Source organism: Pinus tabuliformis, chromosome J, assembly GCF_031772625.1.
Source record: "Pinus tabuliformis cultivar Carrire ecotype Pingquan chromosome J, CPIR1, whole genome shotgun sequence".
Taxonomy (NCBI): Eukaryota; Viridiplantae; Streptophyta; class Pinopsida; order Pinales; family Pinaceae; genus Pinus; species Pinus tabuliformis.
Genome location: NC_142295.1, coordinates 888286798 through 888307578, shown reverse-complemented (window position 1 = coordinate 888307578; position 20781 = coordinate 888286798). Strand labels below are relative to the sequence as shown.

At 37.6% G+C, this 20781-nt stretch overlaps 1 pseudogene; it reads right to left on the bottom strand.

Annotated features, from left to right (window-relative positions):
* Positions 1-20781, bottom strand: part of LOC149229531 (auxin efflux carrier component 1-like) — a 48690-nt pseudogene that overhangs the window by 1339 nt on the left and 26570 nt on the right.

The window sequence follows — 20781 nt, the reverse complement described above, 5'->3', positions numbered from 1 at the left end:
AAACACTAATCAAATAATTTTCCCAGAAATATCAAAAAAAGGTTGGAGAAGCTATGGATTTCAACATAGAAAAAAAAATAACCTACCTCTAGAGATGAAATTGTGAAAAAGATATCTTCTATCAAAAGTTACAACTAGAATTGTTAAAAAACTATGAATTTGTCTTCAGCTCCGAACAAATTTTATCCATGTTTCCAACCGCTAAAAGTCCCTAGAACTAGTATAGAAATCCTCACACTTGACCTCTGAGAGAAAGTAAGCAATGATAAAAAGAACTTGCAATTTCAGTTTAATTATTGATAGGATAGGTTGGCCCTCTATCTTATTTTATATTATTGAATTCACTATGTGATCTATCTCCCATGCTAAAATTGCTTCCACCAAACAATTGAAAACCTCTTTCAGATACCGTAGAACTGCTAGAACTCCAAACAAATAGATGCAATTCCTTCCCATCATCACCAATATTTAGAGATATTCCATTATCTAGAATTCTGTTGGTCAACTACAAAAAATTAGGTGAAAAATGATCTCCGAAATTATTTCAATTAGAGAAACACCTACAACCAAATTGGTTGAGACCACTACCAGGCAATTGTGGTTTTTCTCTACTACTCCCATGTACCAAATCTCCCTGTATCCCATTCTACAAGGGCTGCAAATTATTGATGTATCTCTTCTATCCATCACATATTCCTCAATTACAGTTTGAATTATAGTTTCTAATCCTAATCCCACAATTAAAGTCTCTGTAATGATCCTCGTGGTAGTTTGATATTCTAGGTGTGTGGCCTTGGCAAGAATGAACGAAATTGGTATCAGAAACAGGTGGGATGTTGTTATTTCTATTTCTATTATGTGTATTTGATCATGGGGGGCTCATTTCTTGACTTGACATCAAACAAACATAATATTCTCTATCAAAGTTGGAATCCATGGGAGTCAAATTCTAGGAGGATTGAAGAGACTACATGTTATTATTATTATTATGGTTAGCAATCCTTCCAAAAGAGAAGGATTTGATGCAATTCAATGACTAAAATATCTGAGAAGTAGGAATAGAATTTCCTTGCGAGGAAGAGGATTTCCTCACTATAACATGAAGTTTTCCATCTTCACCCATCTCAACATCAGTTTGTGGAAGTTATCTTCCTTCGAGTGACATAACATCTAATCCAATATTCAAAGATCCAATGGAATTAGCAGCCCCACAAAACTGTTCAACTATGAGTATCTTGACACTTCTATATTCAAAAAATAACAAAAGCGTGTACGAGACAAGGCATTGCAAGACAAAAATCTACATAATTAGAAGCAATGAGTTCCCCCCATACATAGCCTTCAAGAGGGGTATTCCCATGACAAGAGTGCTGGGAAGAGTTGAAAACAAAAATAACATGGTAACCTAATCTAAGCTTCCTCTTATAGAAAATATTACCCACAAACCAAACATTGATAGAAGTGTAGGCCTCACCACTTAATAGATGGGAGGTTCAGATGGATATTTGCTAGTGTGTGTGGTCAACCTCTTTTTATAAAGGTTTTCTCTTACTAATACAAAATTAAAAACAGGAACAAATATCTTCCCTCAACAAGGTTGTAGGGCACTTAGATTTTCTCAAAGTGAGATGAAGGCCTGAAACAAATCACTACCAAATTCATAAATGGGTGAATATTCGTTATTCAAAAGAAGATAAGGTGTAGATACCTAACAAATTTGGGGGATTGAAAATAGTATTAAATATGGAAATATAACTACAGAATGAGAACTCAAGAATGGAGAGGATCGAAGTAACAAAAAGGTTGAGAAACTACAACTCCAACCATGGAAGGGAACTAATCATTAATTGGATGAAGTGAACTACAAATGAATAAGGATGTGGATGAAGTGATCTAACATTAATTGATGTGATAATTGTCACAAGTCATGGAAATGTCTGAGGGACCTAAGAACCAACAAGAAACAAGAATCACAACCAAAATTTTTACACATGAATGCAAGTAAATTGAATTTAAAGAGATGCATGCAATGATGAAAAATATGTGTTGGAAAGGATCTGTTCCAACAACAGAAATAAGGACATATCCATGAAACTCAAAAAATAAGAGGTACTCATATATAAACCAAGAACAAAAAACAAAAACTTTCTCAGATATTACAATTTTTAACTATATTACTAATCAATAGATACATGAGAGGACAAAACCCCAAAGATAGGGACTTAGGATTGTTGTGGGGAAAAATGCCTATGCAGGATGATCCTATCCACCTAAGGTGTGACAGTGCCTTAGCAACAAACAGAGACAGCTATTCTGGTTACTTCCTTTATGAAATGTAAAAGAAGAGAGATCAATAGACTTACCAGTGTCTTCCGTTTGTCCCTCGATCCGGTCTCTCTTCTCTTCGGGTGTTCACAGCTACTTGCCTTCTTGCTTATCCAGCTTCAACTTCCTGCAAGATCACAAGAGAACAACTACTTGCGACAAGAGAACAGCTACTTGCGACAAGAGAAGAACACTACACAAAGGCAGATATTCACATTCATAACTAATTTAGGATTAGAAATAAACTAAATACACTAATGCATTCATACATCAAAAATACACCAGCATATAGGAGAAACCAAGATAGCTTTATTGATGAATAACAAGGTTCAGGAAGAGATACAACCCAAAGGGCTCCAATCCAGCATCTCCTTCCCAGCAAATGGAATTCCTATCTTCACCCCTTCCAAAGCATTAAGCACCCAATGATTCCAATCTCAAACCAACAACAATTCTTTGCAATAACAAAATTCCAGCCTCTAGATCTCATGGAGGAGAGATCCATATATAGATGTTTGGAGAGAGGATGAGTCAGCTAGAGAACTGACTAGTGTCCTCTCCCTCTGTCAGTTCTTGAGTCGACTTGGAGGTTCTTGCTTCCACTAGGAGATTTGGAACCTCTTACTCATCACCAGTCGAATTCCTTGAGGCAAGTGTCATTTTGGAAGCTTCCTGGGTTTTGACACCTTGAGAAATGAGCCTGCCACATGTCCATTCTCGTTCAGCATAGGTAGCCAGTGTTCCAGTTGACATTCAACATAGGTAGCCAGTGTTGGCTTTGACATTCAGCGCAAACAGCTAGTGTAGCCACTGAAATGATCCTGATTTGACTTGTTTTGAGCAGTTTTTGGTGGAGAACTTCTGTGAATTGCTGTGGTTTGTTAGCCTTGTTCCTCTAGGGGTAGGAACAACATGTTTAGGGACTTTGGATCCCTTAGATTATGGACATTTCATGCTCAATGCTGTAAGGCACAAAAATGTCTATAACAGTTGCCCCCTAAAGTATGAGGCTGTTTATCGGGTGAAATGCTTTATCAGGGGATCCGAAGTTCATCCAATGCTGAGAGGAGACCTGTAATAAGATACAATACAATACATTATTTTTCATACTGCTTTCATGATCTAGCTGAGGCGGGCATTCCCATGCTCAGCTTTATAAATTCATTTCTCTGTACATAGAACAGACAATCGTCTGATGGTAGACTGATAATTTTGATGAAATTATCATCCTTTGAGTAGGATGATTATCTGCTGCAATGATGTACATGTCAATGTCTTTATTTTTCCTGAATATATATCGCAGCCCGGATGGATGAAACTAGATCCGGGGTCTTCAAACGCATTCGATCTTCACTCTAAGTACAAGTCGATCCATGTGAGAAATGTTCTGAAGTCGAACATGGAAAGACATCGCTTGATTACCGGTCAATGATGTAAACTGTTAACAAGCGCGAGAGGAATCACCGATAATGATAATGACCCTCAAGGTACTGCAGTACAATTCACGTGATGTGAATAAAGGACTTTGCGTCGAACATCACGCAAAATCTTTCGGTCGAAGGTCATTGATGTATACCTGTCACCGGAAGTGAGAAACTTGCCATTGAGGCATGCAAGCTTCAAAGTACTGAAGGGGTTGTTCCTAGATCAACTTCTTGGATAATGAGCTGATGTCGACAAGAAGCGATTCGTCAAAGGAGGGCCTTGATGAATCCCACATCAGTGACATGGAACGGAGCTAATGATTTTAATGGAGGTGAAAACGATCTGTGACATATGATTCAGGATGGCGGTCATGAAAGGATGAAGGATAATGTACGACAGTGGATGGAACATGGTTGACTTTTCTGAACGACTTCTCTTGAACATATGGCGACACTGATGCGATGGATCGGTAGCATTACCCCAAATATGGGTGGCATGGTGAGACCATGGATGTGACCGGTGAATGAAACAACCCAACCCGATTATGGTACGGAGGAAAAGTGTCATGTTCAAGAGCGACTTGCTACCATCAAAGTTTTCTTTAGTTTCTCCCAATTTTTCCCCAATCATTGCTGACCAGTACCTCTTTATTTTTGTCAAGCTTGAGGAGGATAACATATGCTTGTTCTATAACCTGCCCTTCAGGCAAGCCCATCGCTACGTTTTAATGAGCCTAGTGATAGTGAAACTCGTTCTCGTCTAAAGACAAGTTTGTCGCTATTTAATGATTTTAACGAGTCTAACGACAAGGATAACTCGGTCCCTTTCATTTTTAGAGAGTTTGAAAAGGTACATAAAGTTAACTCCAAAAGTCCTTTTTCGTCATCTAATCCCTTAAGTCCGAAAAAGTATAAAACAATACAGAAGGGATGAGTTTTCGATAGTTTTAACGAGCCGAACAAAACAAGTGCTCGATCTTTTTGTGCAATAATCCCTCAGGTCCAAAAAGATTAAAATCTAGAGTAGGGATAGCTCTTCTGGTCGCTTTAACGAGTTGGAAGGCCAAAACTCGGCAATCTTTTCATATTTTACGAGTCATTTGAAAAGAACTTAAAGAAGACTCATCTTTTGAGGAACGAGTGATAAACAGGGTTAGCAGCTGATTCCAGGTACAGGTTGGAATTTTCCAATCACGGCAGTGTCACAAGGATGGCTAGGTGTAATCACTCTTCGTAGCTGTTCCTCAAAATGGGTAAACAATCATATGGAGGTGAACGATCGGCCAAATGAAAAGTGGAGGTGACGGTGCAAACACGACCAAGGCTTTAATGGCTGATGATATTACATTCACAGTGGTTATTTACTGGGATAGTTCATTTTTTAACGAGCTTAAACGCGGGTGGAAACATTTGCTCGATCTTATGTTTATTTTTTAACGAGCATGAACTATGTGCTAAAACTGCTTGGATCTTGCGTTTATTTTTTAACGAGCATGAACTTTGTGCTAAAACTGCTCGATTACCCAGTCATAAGATAAGAGTGTCTCATTGAGATTCTATTTTTTATGGAGCTTCATCTCACAAAGCTTTGCTCCGTATCCTTTCTTTATGCAAGATAGGAAACGGCTAATCCAAAAAAAAAAAAAAATAACCGCTCTTTTCTTGCACTCCAAAAGGTTTGCATGCCCCCAGGTATAAAGTACGATTTCAAGGTTACCTCTACTTCTCTTCCTTCAAAACAATTGTTTTAAAGAGAGATACTTCACCTCTTTCAAGTTACCCAAAGATTGTCTCGTTAATCTTTCAAACAAAACACTTCCTCAGAAATGTCTAACGAAATAGACAAAGGTGAGCGACGTAGCCCGCCAACTCACATAACTTTGACAAAAGAATCTTATTCTAGAATAACCCTCTTCCTAGACGGACGGGGTACAGACTGGTCATATTCTCCCGCGGAAACCTACTCTATACCCGAAGTTTCCCTGCCGAAGCAGGCCAGGATGCATGCCCCCTGGGTTCCAGTCATATCCTCCCGGATTACTCGCGCTCATCAGGAAGATGGACCGTGGGTTGAGACACTTCTTGCATGAATAGAACATTTAGGGATGGTATATGACTATTTGCGATGCATGATCCGGGAAATGAAAGTTGGTCCACGAGCTTGACCACTCTTCCTTCATGCGGAAAACACATTTCTGTAAAGAGTGAGGAGAGTATAGCTCCCATGCAATATATATAGTCTCGTCCAAGGAGTAGGTTATAATCCAAGAGTCCTTGAACCACCATCAGGTTCATTTGAACAGTCTTCCCTTTCAATGTTATGGGCACATTGGGGAGGATCCCTAAAGGTCGACTGGTTCCTTTATCAAAGCCTGATAGATTTATCATTTTAGGCAAAAGCGCTGGTGAGCCAAGCGCTTTCCAAGCAATAGAGGAAAGGATACTCACAGATGCCCCCTCATCAATGATAGTGCCAGCCATTACTATTCTGTATATTTGAATGATAATTCTGAATGGTATGCTTGCTGGCAACCGGGGTCTGCCTAGTTGGTTCCAATCAAAGGACACAACCAGGTTGCTTGTTGGTGGGACCGAATAGACGGCCGCATATCGCTCTGACGAACTTCCTTCCTGCGATAAAGGAATGTGGGCATTGCCCTCTTGTTCATCAGAATTAGTGTTGATGAAGAGAATTTGGACGGTGTCATCTTTATTCTCCTCTGTGATGGTATCATTCGAAGATAGAGCCTCTGAAGGCAAAACCAGGTCAACTGTCGTATCAACCTTTCGAATTTCGTTAGGCATGGATCCACACGGTTCATATTCAATGATAGGTGCTTCGGCTGACCACCTGGGCGGGCCAGCCGGGTTCTCAACTAGTGAAGGACTTGGCAGGAGTTTTTGATATCCAGGAGGAAGTTGCGCTCGTAAAATCGGGCGATCTTCCAGAACTCTTTTAGCCTTGTCTAAGAAGGGACAACAGTGGATGGCGTGATCGCCTTCACACAGTTTATAGGGAAATTTAGCTTTCCCTCTCTGTACTGGGACTTCACTTTCACTAGTTGACGGTGAGCTGTCAACATGGCTATCAGAGGTCGACGCTACTGAATTGTGCAAACAGGGAGACCAGTCCCTTAGTATCCGAGGGATGCAGGGAAAATCTCTGTGGAAGTGGTCTCCCTTGCATATGACACATGGCGATTTAGGCCTGGTCAGTGCTGTGTGTGGATTTTTGTCAGACGACACTTGTTTGCCCCCAGTCACCTTTGGCTTCTTCTTCTTCTTCTCTTTCTTCTTCTTTTCCTTCTTCTCCTTAGGAACTTGGTTTTTTGTTTTACCAGTTCCGTCAAGCGAAGAGGAAGGAGGAGAGGAAGAGTTAGATGAAGTTGAAGGCTGATTGGCAACTCTGGTCTGGTCTAACTGTTGACTTGACTATTCAGGAATGGTGGTGTTCTAAACGACATTGGTTGAAAAGAGCCAGATTGGCAGGCCAATTGTCAGTCCTGGAAGCGACAATGTGGCCATGTGGGGCGCACCAACATCTCCCCAAGAGGAGAAGGGACTAGGATTTCCACCAAGGGGAATTCCTTGGTTGATGTGCTCCATTTTTTCAACCTAAATATCAACGCAGGAATAGGGGTGATTGTTCTATTTAAAATAAATTTTAACGACGCTTTAGACACAACTTGCTTTTTCAGTTTGAAAGAGTCGAGAAAAAGCTAAAGATGACTCTAGTCTCCTTCGATGTTTTAACGAGCCCGAAGTGACAAATGCTCGGATGGACTTTTTCTGTTATAGAGTCTGAAAAAGGCCAAAAGGAACTGCTCTGGAGTTCTAGGCAGAGGGTGTGCCAAACTTTTCGCAAAACCGCAGAATACTTTTTAAGGTACGGGCGGTCGATCTTCCTGAATGCTGTGTTCAGTGCATTGTGATCAGTAGGGCGGCCGACACGGCTTCCTAAGGATAAAGGTTTTATGCCTATAGGGGTCTCCCAATATATACACGACGGTACGTGGGAGCACAATCCGTACTGGCGCTATCGTCCCTCAGGAGGAATCACCCACCATCCACGAGATCGACAGTCACCAGGCTTAACGACGCCGGAACACATCTCTAGCCTAGACCTCTATGTTGTGCGTTATGTTACAAAGTGTTGTTAAGTTCATTCAATTTATTTTAGGTTGATCTTTTTAAATTTTGCCTTTCAAGGTTCACCACGAGATGTATGATACAAATTCCTAAATGCAGTCTAAAGATGATAAGCAATCTTTATATCTTTTCAACTTTGAAAATCCTAGCTACTAAGGGAAAAGAAAGACACCATCTTTTCTCAAAGAGCAATCAACACACTCTAATGCACTTTTCCTAAATCAAGCATGCAAACTATCAAATGCAAATGCACAATGCAGGTGTTTGTTTTCCGCTTTCTTAGTATTGATGCCTACAAAGAAAGCTTTTTGTACAACTTTGAATTTGCTTTTAAATGATCAATACAAACAAGTTTACTTTTTTCTAAATCAGAGAGGCTAGAAGAGATTACAACACTTAACGATTTTCGAAATGAAGACTTGTTTTGACACTCAAAAGAGACAAATTCAAACCAGTAAGCAAAAGTAAATGTATAATCAATCTGCAAACAGCCAATGAACTCTTTTCTAAGATCACAATCAACAGATCTGAATCAAGGGCCACAGGATGACTATTTCACTCATGCAAAGGAAAACTGTAAATGACGCCACAAATAAAAACACTCACAATATTTTTGTACAAAAGGAGGCGAAATGTAAGCAGAGAAAAGGAGTTATCAGACTGGTACCTATGCTGGTTACAGGCTGCAAAAATCAGAGATCAAAACAAGGCAAAACAGAGTAGAGAACCCCAGCTGCACAAGGGAAAACTGGTTCAACGCAACCTCAATATAGGGGTTTTGACATTCAGCGCAGGTAGCCTTCACGGGACCTGCGTTGAAATGCGGAATCCCTTCACTGGGTCTGCGCTGAAGGAGAAACTCTCGTTTCTCACAAGTTCTGGGTCACAGATTGCTATTTAATCAACTGTTTCAGGCCAAATAAAAGCAACAAGCAAGGTGTAATCAAAGGGATGCTTTGAAGGATACTAAGATCTATCACAAAGGATCATCAAATCATTTGTGAGTTCATTGTTCAGATCATAGACAAGTCCAGTAATTGGATCAAAGCAGCAACTGTCTACTTTGCATCCGGGATAGATGCAGTTCGATTGTTGCTGTCAAGTCTATGCAACAAACAATGATAGAAACACAAATAAAATGACTAAACAGATTTCCCCAGCGGAGTCTCCAATATGTTGCGGGGAAAAATGCCTATGCAGGATGATCCTATCCACCTAAGGTGTGACAGTGCCTTAGCAACAAACAGAGACAGCTATTCTGGTTACTTCCTTTATGAAATGTGAAAGAAGAGAGATCAATAGACTTACCGGTGTCTTCCGTTTGTCCCTCGATCTGGTCTCTCTTCTCTTTGGATGTTCACAGCTACTTGCCTTCTTGCTTATCCAGCTTCAACTTCCTACAAGATCACAAGAGAACAGCTACTTGCGACAAGAGAACAGCTACTTGCGATAAGAGAAGAACACTACACAAAGACAGATATTCACATTCATAACTAATTTAGGATTAGAAATAAACTAAATACACTAATGCATTCATACATCAAAAATACACCAGCATATAGGAGAAACCAAGATAGATTTATTGATGAATAACAAGGTTCAGGAAGAGATACAACCCAAAGGGCTCCAATCCAGCATCTCCTTCCCAGCAAATGGAATTCCTATCTTCACCCCTTCCAAAGCATTAAGCACCCAATGATTCCAATCTCAAACCAACAGCAATTCTTTGCAATAACAAAATTCCAGCCTCTAGATCTCATGGAGGAGAGATCCATATATAGATGTTTGGAGAGAGGATGAGTCAGCTAGAGATCTGACTAGTGTCTTCTCCCTCTGTCAGTTCTTGAGTCCACTTGGAGGTTCTTGCTTCCACTTGGAGATTTGGAACCTCTTACTCATCACCAGTCGAATTCCCTGAGGCAAGTGTCATTTTGGAAGCTTCCTGGGTTTTGACACCTTGAGAAATGAGCCTGCCACATGTCCATTCTCGTTCAGCGCAGGTAGCCAGTGTTCCAGTTGACATTCAATGCAGGTAGCCAGTGTTGGCTTTGACATTCAGCGCAAACAGCTAGTGTAGCCACTGAAATGATCCTGATTTGACTTGTTTTGAGAAGTTTTTGGTGGAGAACTTCTGTGAATTGCTGTGGTTTGTTAGCCTTGTTCCTCTAGGGGTAGGAACAACATGTTTAGGGACTTTGGATCCCTTAGATTATGGACATTTCATGCTCAATGCTGTAAGGCACAAAAATGTCTATAACAAGGATACAATAAGAAAAAATTTAAAGGGAACACATATAGCTTAATATTAACTCTAACGGCAACTTTAGCCCTAATGGCACTTTTATCCCTAACATCTATCCAATTGCCAAAATCTAGTAGTCTCTTGTAAACTATAGAGTTTAGATATCAGAATAATTACAAATACAAATTTTTTTTTGATGTACAAGTAACAATATCTTTGGCAGAAAGAATTTTTCTAACCTTGGAACTCACGAGGATAAAAAGAGTAGAATGCATTACTAGTCAATGAAATTTTTTTCTAACCACAATTCCATCACTTTCAACCATAAAATGCACAAATAACAAGTTGTGGATCGTCAAACTCCCAGTACTATAAGCCTCAAGGTAGATGTCAAAAAATATGATGTAGTGACATAGATGATACCTTATGTCAAATGCCCAGCTCATAATAACACTACAATTATATGCAATGATGAAGATTCTAGCTACATAAGGTGAATCCTTTATTTGTTTTATTTTTTGGACTAGACATGAATATTTTGTAACTACCATCATGTGCTGAGGGTTGTCCATGATTTGTTTGTATGCTACTTGGATCATTTCTCTCTATGTTGAGCACCCATATAAACTTGGGTTTTGAGTTCATTATTTTCCAATCCACTATCTATCAAACCAACCAATTCTATAATCCACTAATCAATACCAAAGCACACAATACATAAGCACCAAGTCGAGTAGAGAAATCCAGAAGGGAGTTTATTTGTGCATTACATGTTTGGTCTAGACTTACCTGTCTAACATGGGTTATAAGGATCTTGATACACATATGGGTTTTCTCCAACTATATGAGTATCGCTTGGTTCTACATTATCAAAACACTAAAGTCGGTTTTCCATCATTAATTAATACCCTAGGATAGGACTAGGTATCACTTTGGTTAGGCTTGAGATTCATGTCAAGCGTTATAGCTATTCCACACCCTTAAATTTGCTCATTACATGTTTCAAGGCCCATGTGATCAGGGTACTATGTCACATGGCCCTCGCCATGGCTAATGAATTGGGTATCAATGCCCTATATCTATCCTCATATGTCAACAGTGTAGAACCGCACTACCAAGCCCTAGCCCTTTTCCCTATATGCTCTCCATTCACTTGGATGCATTTCTCTGCAACCAGAGTTGAGGGCTCTACAACGAGAATGTGTGGCCTCATCTGTTATCCCTATGGCATGATTTCTCTGTCACTTCCATCTAGTACCCTGCCTACTAGCTTGGCTCTATTTTGTGTTTAAATAGTTATACCTACCCGTCCTCTTCTACATTTTCCCTTATCACCAGTGACAATGTTTCAGTGGGTGGTGACAAATCTCCTGTATATGGGCTTCATTTACACTAGGTAATTTCCTCCCTTACTTCATGGTAAATCCTATTCTCGTGAAGTGTAAAAGGAACCCTTTTGTCTTTCACATTGTTCTAAATGCCTTCCTACACAGGAATAGAGTTGAGGGCTTTCCACAGGGCTTGGCTTTCTGCTTCTATCAAACTAGTTGGTAATCTCTCTCGGCCTCTACACGTGCTCATAGGTAAGGTCTCTCGCCTCTACTTCCATGGCTAGTATGTTTACCCATTCAAGTGTTCATCTTTACTAACACAATTAGTTTTTGGTTTTTTAATTTGTTGGCTCAGGTGTAGGAATAAGAGCCTCAGTTGCGCTATCATTACATAGGTAAAATCCCCTTCCTTCCTCCTCCTATGTATTTTGGTTACACTCTCTTCTAATACCTTTTAGATTTGTCTTATAAGCGGCAATTTTTTTATCCCCTCTGCATTTGACTGTCATAGGTATATTTGCAACATTTTTATGGTCATGCAGTAATTTTTCCATAACTCAAGTGAGACCTAAAAACAACATATTACTTCGAGTTCATTTCCCTTGCCTAAATACTCCCTTCCAGGAGTGTCTTGCCACTGTTGAGGAAATGGAAAATCAAAAAGAGTTTGTCTAAGCTAGCTCTTCATCTCCCAATCCGCGACTACCTGTCATAGGAATTTGACTCTAATTTAATGGAAAATATTAAACCCTTATTCAAGGGTACCTTATTATTTATTGTGGGTGGGACCTATGGATGCCCTACTGTGTATAGCCAAAACTAGTAGTTGTAACTACTAATCAAGGGTCACTCATTTTGGACATTACATTATTGTCGACCTATGTTAAGCATTGACTTCACTCTTTTTATTGTGACTTATTTGGTCAATATTTCTACTATGTTTGAAGTCCAACATTATGTGTGAATTTAATTATCTGTTTTGCTAACATGAGTAGTTATCCAATAGTTATTCTATGTGTTGAATACTTGCAATAGGTGTGAAATTCGCTCTTCATTTTTTTAATTTGATTAATTGTTCTATAGTTATTAGATGTGATGGAGAGTTGCATTAAGTAGGAGTTTCAATCTCTGGTTTAGTCCTTCAATAATTATTAACGAGTTCTTAGATGTAAGCGTAAATCTCACTCTTAGAGTTGAATACGATTATTGCAGTAGGTCTCTTTTGGATTGGTTTTCTCGTTTGCAATAAATTTGGCCGCTACTAGCTCAAGATAAAGTTAATGGTCTAATTCACCTTCAGATACGCTACAACATGTAATGTAAAAGGAAACTTACATTTGTATGACCATAATCACAACTGTGCATATTGTTCTATAATAACTTATTTTCCTATTTATTTGGATCATGGCGTTTATCTCTATATTTGGTGCGACCTCATTTCTGGGTCTACGTTGGTCTTTAGTTTCCAACCCTCATCACTTTTAATTTTTTTCTATGTATATTGAACCACACATCACTCAATGTGATCTACAGCGAGTATATGCATGCTCAGGTTTCTATTTTTGTCATTATTTTGTAAGGTGAAATTCCGTCATTAAATTGGTATTTGGAAATTGCAATTCTTAGATGTATGTTGAATACTCAGTTACAAATGTCCTTATTTTCTATCTACTAAGTCCATTCTCCTGTACAGTCGAATGCGATTAGATCCATGTTGACATGTATGAGTTACAAACTAGAGTAGGTTTCAAATAGGGTAAGATTGTGGGTTTTCTATTAGTTCAACCTGACTCCTAATATTATCCTTTTTAACTCGCTTGTGTGATTTTGTTGGAGGTTTTCACAACTTTGCATGTCCAATCATTACTATTATAACCCATATAATTACTTCTCCTTCTGACTTACAACATTTTAGAATATAATTATTTATACCAATACAGCGAGCAATTGTTCTTACCTATCTCTTACTTCCTAGAGTACATATAAGATACTCGATTTTTTCATGCAGTAATTTACTAAACCTTTTGGTCACTCCTATTCTTAACCCCTACAACACTAGGTCCTATTCTATGGACATATACGATATACTTGGAAATCCCAACAGATTTCTAAGTTAAACATGCAAGACCATAGAAATTTGTAGGTTAGGGTTGAATAATCCCCACCAGGTATTTAATACTGCCCTTTGCACAATATAACGAAGTTGCACCTGCAACTTAATCGACATGCAAATTTTCACAAGGATGTACTATGCTAGCCTCTACCTAGTACTTTTGTGCTTTATTGTTGTAATCATGTATATATAAGAAACTATATTCTCTTAGCCAAACCATTGAAGATATTTTCATAACAATGCACTACCATTTAATTCCACAATGCAGAGATTTATCCTGATAAAAAAAAACACTAACGAAGGAATTATCATAATGAAAAATTTCCATTACTTAAAAACATGTAAAGATTATCATTAACTCAAATCCATAGTGCAATTAACAACAATAAACATATTCTCTAACCAAAAATTTAGTCTGGAAATCGTGCTTGAGACAACACTGATCCACCCAACTGTGGACCAACCTCTGATCCCCCCTCAGCTAATATATTCTTTCCTAGAATCTGTAAACCCCCCCCCCCCCGATTCCAAATAATATATTTCTTAACATTATTTCCCAACATATTTCCTTGGCAGTGTCTTGCCTTTCAAGGATCTACTCACCCTTCAGCCTAGGCTTTTTCTTTTCGTTTTTCCTCATAAAGCCTAATTTATCTCCCATAATTCTTTTCTCAGTATTTATCTTCAACTGATTATATTGATTTAAGGAATTTTTAATAAAATCTTATCCATTCCATTGGTATTCATATTTGGCAAGAATTAATTATTTTACTCTAATGTTTCTTTCCAAACAATTTCTATCTTTATTCATGAAAGAAATTTATTTAATTACATTAACTTTTCAACATAATCAGTTCATCATGGCTCATCAACCAACATTCTCACAATAGGCAATACAAAATAAAATATTTCTATAACAACAGAGGGGTATTACATTTTCCCCCTATCAAAAATAACATCGTTGGTGATGTTTATTATTCCTTAAATTTTACTGGAATAGGGTTGGGTACAAGTTGCCTCCTCATGTGTAAATTTATTCCACTACACCTTAACTTGAATGTTGACTCAATTCGGGAGCACAGTTTCCCTCTGATCCAAAATGCAAAGTGGCTCAGGAAGGAAGTCTCCTTCAGGTTCCACTTGTATCAAATACCAATCAATAACATGAAAATTATCATGAACATACTTTTTTAACGAAGACACATGAAATAAATTGTGAACTCTAATATGGTTGGGTAAAGCCAGTTTATAAGCCACTAGGCCTACTCTATCTAGGATTTCAAAAGCCCCACAAAATTGTGGTGAGAAATTTTCACAATTTCTTATGCATAGAGTACTCTTCTTGGTCTTTACTGGTAAATACACATGGTCTCCAATGTTAAATTATTTATGCACTCTCTTTTTGTCTGCATAACTTTTCTGTCGATCTTGTGTTGTTTTAATATTCTACCTGATTTTCTGCACTATCTGTTCCATTTCCTGCAAATCATCTAGCCCCAATATCATCTTATCTTTTGGTTGGCTCCAAATCAGGGGTGTACTATATATTATGCCATACAAAGCCTCGAAGGAACTCATTTTAATGGGAGCCTGGTAACTACTATTATATGCAAATTATACTAAATGAAGAAAGTAGTCCCACTTGGTAGGTTGATTCATAACATACATTCTTAGCATATCCTAGAGATTCTGATTAATCATTTTTGTCTGCCCATCTATCTGTGGGTGAAATGTCATACTAATACTCAATTTTGTTCCCATTCCTCTGAATAATTCCTTCCAAAACGTGGAGGTAAACTTAGCATCTCTATCCAACACTATTACCTTGGGTATTCCATGTAAAGGAACAATGTCTCTCATGAAAATACTAGCTATCTAGGCAGTCCCAAATGTAGATTGCACTGGTATAAAGTGGGTTTCTTTAGTCAACACATCTAACACCACCATGCTATAACTATGTTGGCATTTTGTCCTTCGTAATCTAGTGATAAAGTCCATTGAAATTTCTTCCCACTTCCATTAGGGTATGGGTAAAGGATCCAACAATCTGGATGCTCTACTTTTACTTGTTGATATTCTATGCACTTAGCTAGATACTCGGCCACGTCCCTCTTCATACCTAGACAAAAAAAAAAATTCCTTAATGTTGTAATCATTTTCTGGTAGTCGGGATGGCCTGCATAGGGTCTTCTATGATACTCATCTAATATTTTTCGTTCCAATGTGCTGACATTAGGAATATACAACTAAATTCGATAAGTGAGTTGTTTTTCTGAATTTTTAACATTATCTGAATTTCTTGTTTGTTGCAACTTTTGCTAAATTTCTAAATATTGAGCATCTTCTTGTATTGAATTATTCACCTCCTCTAGAAAATTTGTTCTTACACCACTAAGATCTATCCCTAACACAACTTGAGCATGCCTAATTAGATCATCAACTATTTTTTTTTTCCTTCTCTTTTGTGTGTCCTATTTCAAAGTCAAAATCACTGAGGAATTCCAACCATATCACTTTCCTCACATTTAAGTAAGCTTGGCTAAAAAATATTTGAGACTGATTTGATTAGTCACCCATGAAAATTTCTTTCCAAGTAGATGGTGTCTCCACACTTTCAGTGCATGCATCACTGCTCCCAATTCTAAATCATACATTGCATAGTTCTTCTCATGTACTTTGAACTTCCTATACCCATAAGCTATTACAGCAATATCCTACACAAATACTCCTCCAAGGCCCTCCAAATAGGAATTTGTACATAAAGTTAATTCTTTACTTGGATATCCAGATTTTAGTATAAGAGTTGTGGTTAACAATTATTTCTTCTTAGCAAAACTTTCTTGTTATTTGGTTGTCCAATCAAAATTCACACCCTTATTTTACAAGGAGGTGATAGGATAAGCCAATATTGAGAAGGCTTCTACATACCTTAGATAATATCCCACAATTCCCATGGTCAAATGAAATATGGATACATCCTTTGGTGTTGTCCAATTCATGACAGCCTCAATCTTTTTATGATCCACTGATAATTCTTCCTTGGAAATAACATGTCCCAAGTATTGTACTCAGTCTTTGTAAAACTGACATTTGCTGAGTTTTACATATAGTTGATGCCCCCTTAATGTATGTAATACCAGCCTCAAATATTCTTTCTACACCTCATTGTTTGAATACACTAGAATATCATCAATGAACACTGGTACGAACTTATCAAGGTAAGGGTGAATTATAATATTCATCAATAAAATTAAAGTTGTTGGTGTGTTTGTGAGACCCAAAGGTAGCAAAACAAACTTATAATGGTCGTATCTGGTTATAAAGGTTGTTTTCTGGATATCTTCATTCTTTATGTGCAGCTGATGGTAACTAATTCTTATATAATTTTTTGATAAAAAATTTTCTTCTCTCACCTGATCAAACATATCATCGATTCAAGGCAATGGGAACTTGTCTTTTATTGTTAATTTATTCAAATAACGATAATCAATGCACATTCTAAATGTGCCATATTTTTCCTTTAGGAAAAGTATAGGTCCCCCCCATGGTGAGGTATTGGGTCTGATATAGCCCTTGTTTAAGGGCTCCTGTAATTCCATTTTCACTTCTAACAGTTCCAATGTGATCATTCGATACAAGGCTCTAGACAAAAGAATGGCACCCAGTACTAAATCAATGGTAAAATATATGTCCTTATGTGTGGGTAACCCCAAAATTTCTTCTGGAAATTCCTTAATGACTGGTAGAGTATTCAAATTTATTTTTTCTGTTGTCTAATCACTAGTTTCCACGTATACTATATACAACTGACATCCTTTTCTTGCACTTTTTCTCACCTATAATGTTGAAATTTGTCGAACTGATACTGATTTTTTCTTTCCTGTGATTAGTCACGTGTGTCCATTTAGATGAACACAACTAACCATTTTCTCTAGAATATTTATAACAACTCCTTCCTTTCCAACCAGTCCATGTGTATCGATACATCATAAGACCCTAAGGGAAGAATAGTTAAATATGTTGTTTTAGGATAACCATTTATATTAAGGAGACACTTTTTTGTTCGACTGGTTACTTTTCTTTTGGTACCAGTTTCCAACTGTACCAACCACACACTCTTGAATTTTTCAAATTTTAGATTACATTTTTCAACAATTTTGGGGCTGATGTAACTTAAGCTAGATCCACGATCAATTAAGACAAACACAATTTGGTTTAGTATATTACCTTCAATATCCATCATAGTAGATTAATGCTCTTCTTGTCTTTCTTCCAATGTTTCACAAATTATAGGAATATTTCAGGCAATGTCATTCGTGGTCATTGCCTCTTGAACTACCTGAATGTTCTGGACAGACCTAGGACTATGCGAACAATCCCTTAGCTAGTGTGGATCGCCATAGCTCCAACATTTAAATGGTTCCCTTTCCTTTATGTTGCTATTTTTCCTACTATTCAAACCTATGGTTTTCGGGCCAGTATATGACTGTGCAGGTGGAAGTGTGTTCCCTTTGTTAAACTTCTTACTTTGATGATCCTTACCAAAATTCTTGAGGTAGTAAGGTTTTTATATTTTTACGCTCCTTCCAACCTTGGTAATCTCTTTGTTCTTCAACGATTTACCACCCTCATTTCTATTTTTGAATTGTTGATAACATAATCTAGCGTTCATGACCACTTCATCCATATATTTTGGGTTATCAAACTTAATTATCTCCTTATACGAGGCTAGAAAAAAATTTCAGAATTGTTGTACTTTGGCGTTCGCCTCTTTAAGGCAGGGCACATACCGTAGAAATTTTGTAAAATTAGCTATAAACTCATCGATGGTTAGCTTCCCAGCAGTAATTCATGAAATTCATTGGTCATGTCATCATAATAATGCTCACTGAGATACTGTGACTTCAACTGTTTCTGGAATTCCTCCCAAGAGATTGTCTTTTCTTCTAGCAGTTCCACACTTTTCACCTCTTCCCACCAATGAATAGCTTTACCCTACAACCAATAAGTATCCACACTTACCTTTAGATTACTGTTGTACTCATACACCTAGAAATATTTTATCATGTTCAGCAACCACACCTCCGCATCCTCCTCCCTTTCCCCATCAAAATTAGGCGGTTTGATCTTCCTAAACTCCCATGTAACTCCATCTTCTTCTCTCCTTTCCGTACTTTTGGAAAATTACGAGCTAATTCTTCTCCACTTTCATATTTTTCAGATTCTCTCCTGCTCTTCTTCTGGTTTATCCCTTTTGGATGTATACTTTTATGGCTACAAATTTCAGTCCATCCTTTAATCAACATTTCCTGTTCCTCACTAGATTTTAATAACGCTCATTACTACTTTGGAGCTATTCTAATTCTGGTTGCATATTTCTTACTATATCCATGAGTTGAGATGGTACTGAAGTGCTACCTTCACCCAACGCCACATACAAATCCTCCCCACTAGTGATAGATGAAGAAGAGTTCTCAATTATTCTACAACAATCTGCTTCAATTCAACACTCTACAAAACATACCAATTACTATTAGTAAGTTACATTTACTTCTACTACCTCTTATTCTATAATTATGGTGGTGCCTTTTCATTAAGACTAGTGTGATAACTAGCACTCTGATATCATTTTTCAAATGCCCAACTCACAATAACACTACAATTATACTCAATTCCCAAGCTTCTGACTACATAAGGTGCCTCGTTTATTTTTTTTTGAAAACTAGACATGCATATTTTGTAACTATCATCATGTGATGAGGGTTGTAAATTCCTTTTTTGTAAGATAATTAAATCATTACTCATTATGTCGAGTGGCCACCTAAACTTTTATTTCGAGTCCATTCGTTTCCAACCCACTATCTATCAAACCAAGCAATTCTATAGTCCACAAATCAATACCAAAGTGCACCATACATAAGCACCAAGTAGAGTAGATAAATCCAGAAGGGATTTTATTTTTTCATTACATGTTTTAGCTAGACTTACATGCCTATGTTAGGTGATAAGGATCTTGATACACATATGGGTTTTCTCCAAATATATAGTATCACTTAGTTGTAGGTTATCGAAACACTAAATTATGTTCTCCATCATTAATTAATACCCTATCTTAGGACTAGGTATCACTATGTCTAGGTTCGTGATTCATGTCAAGTGCTACATGTTTTCCAAACTCTCCAATTTTCTCGTTACACATTTCAAGACCCATGTGATCGGGGTACTATGTCACATTTCCCTTGCTATGGTCGAGGCACTGGCCATCAACAACCTAGATCTCTCCTCAGACATCAAGGGTGTAGAACCCTGCTATAAAACCCTAGTATTTTTCCATGTTCACTCTCCATTCACTTGGTTTTGTTTCTATGCCACCAGATTCAAAGGCTCTGCAACGAGAATGTGTGGCTTGTTTGATATCCCCACGACATGCTTTCTCTCTTGCTGCCATCCACTACCCTGCCAACTAACTTGGGTCTATTTTTTTATTAAAGTGGTTATACCCACCGTCCTCTTCTGCATTCGTCCTTATCATCGACGACGAAGTTTCAGTGGAACCTATGTGTGCCCTACTCATTATGGCCAGAAATGGTACCTATAAATACTAATAGAAGGTCACTCTTCTTGGACATTACATTATTTTCAACTTGTTTTAAGCACGAACTTTGCAATCAGTATTGTGACTTGGAATGTTTGGTCAATATTTATGCTATGATTGAAGTCCGACATTATGTGTGAATTTCATTATTTGTTTTGTTAACATGAGTAATTATTAAATAGTTATTCTATGTGTTGAAGACTTGCAATACGCGTTACATTCACTCTTTCATTTGTTAAATTGAGTAATTTTCTATAGTTCTTACATGTGATGAAGAGTTGCATTAAGCATGGGTTAATTTGATTATTTTTTCTATAGTTATTATATGTGATGAAGATTATCATTAAGTGTGGGTTTCACTCTATATTTTAGTCCTTGAGTAAATATTAACTAGTTGTTCGATGTAAGCATAAACCTCGCTCTCGTAGTTGAATGCGATTACTGCACTAGATCTCCATTGGATTGGTTTTCTCATTTGCAATCATTTTGGCCGCTATTGGATTAAGCTAAAATTAATGGTTTAATTCACCTTCGGAGAGATTGCAGCATGTAATGTAAAAGGAAAGTTATAGTTCTATGACCATAGTCACAATTGTGCATCT